The 1,801-nt window shown below is 40.1% G+C and overlaps 1 pseudogene; it reads left to right on the top strand.

Moving 5' to 3' along the window:
* The first annotated feature begins 805 nt into the window (after positions 1 to 805).
* Positions 806 to 1,597, top strand: LOC102249284 (annotated as a pseudogene).
* Positions 1,598 to 1,801: the final 204 nt, after the last annotated feature.

Genomic DNA, 1,801 nt, shown 5'->3' with positions numbered 1-1,801 from the left:
ACTCACTTCAGATCAAAAGACAAACACAGACTGAAAGTAATGAAAAAGGATATTTAATGAAAATGGAAATAAAAAGAAAATCCTGGGGTAGCAATACTTATATCATACAAAATAGACTTTTAGATAAAGGCTATATAACAAGAGATAAAAAAGGACCCAGCAATTCCATTTCTGGGTATTTATCCAAAGAAACCCAAAACAGTAAATCAAAAAGACATATTCATTGATATGTTCATTGCAGCATTATTTATAACTAGAGACCCAGTGCATGAAATTTGTGCATGGGTAAGGTCCCTAGCAGCTGCCTGCTGCCAGCCGGGGCCTCCCTTACTGCAATTGGCCAGCCGGACCTGTCCCCTGGTCAAACTCCCGGTCAATGGGACAATTTTCATATTAGGCTTTTATTATATAGAATAACTAAGACATAGAAGCCATTTAAAAAAATGAAATCTTATCTGCAACATCGACGAACTTAGAGGTACTATGCTGAGTGAAATAAATCAGACAGAGAAAGACAAATAACATTTGATTTCACTTATATATGGAACCTAAAAAAATAAAATAAATGAACAAGTGGACCACATAGATACAGAGAACATTTTGATGGTTGTCAGACGGGAGGGGGCTTGGCGGGATGGGTGAAAAAGGTGAAGAGATTAAGAAGTAAAAATTGAGGAAGAATGCGAATCCCGGTGGCCTCCTAGCAACACGAGGTCAAGTGACACAACCAGCTGACTCCTGTAGAGGAAGACGCTGTGTTTGGGTCTCTGGCAACCACGACTACCAGGCCGGGAACCGGAGCCAAACAGTCATCGTAAGAATGTTGGGCAAAGACCGAATTGAAATCTTTCCCTGTCAAATGGCACAGACCATCATGAAGGCTCGATTAAAAGGAGCACAGGCAGGTCGAAACCTCCTGAAGAAAAAATCTGATGCCTTCACTCTTCGATTTCGACAGATCCTAAAGAAGATCATAGAGACTAAAATGTTGATGGGTGAAGTGATGAGAGAAGCTGCCTTTTCATTTCCTGAGGCCCTGTTCACAGCAGAGAACTTCAGCACCACAGTTATCCAAAATGTAAATAAAGCCCAAGTGAAGATTCAAGCAAAGAAAGATAGTGTAGCAGGTGTTACTTTGCCAGTATTTGAACATTATCATGAAGGAACTGACAGTTATGAACTGTCTGGTTTAGCCAGAGATGGGGAACAACTGGCTAAATTAAAGAGGAATTTTGCTGGAATTCTCCTCGCTGCAGACTTCCTTTGTTACTCAGAATAGACAAAGCTGTTAAGATAACAACAGTCATGTAAATGCCATTGAACATCTCATCATTCCCAGGATTGAACATACCCTTGCTTATATCATCACAGAGCTGGATGAGAGAAAGTGAGAAGAATTCTATAGGTTAATGAAAATACAGGAGGAAAAAACAAGATTCTTAAGGAAAAAACTGAGAGGGACTTGAAGAAATGGAGGGTAGCTGGAGAGGTGATGGAGCCTGCCAATCTTCTGGCTGAAGAGAAGAATGCGGATCTCTGCTTGAATAATTTTTCCTGCTCTGGTTCTTTCAGAAGTCCTAACATGACACCATTTTAGTTCAGTGTGTAGGTTTGATTCATGTGGCTATTAATTGTTTGGCCTAATTTCACTGGTGGTAAAATTTCCCTGCATGTCCATTTAACCCAGTGGTTCTCAACATTCCTAATGCCGTGACCCTTTAATACAGTTCCTCATGTTGTGGTGACCCCCAACCATAAAATTATTTTCGTTGCTACTTCATAACTGTAATTTTGCTACTGT

The sequence above is a fragment of the Myotis brandtii genome, unplaced genomic scaffold (genome assembly GCF_000412655.1).
Source record: "Myotis brandtii unplaced genomic scaffold, ASM41265v1 scaffold13714, whole genome shotgun sequence".
Lineage (NCBI taxonomy): Eukaryota > Metazoa > Chordata > Mammalia > Chiroptera > Vespertilionidae > Myotis > Myotis brandtii.
The sequence above is the reverse complement of the archived record's forward strand: the minus strand, read 5'-3'. Positions and strand labels throughout refer to the sequence as shown.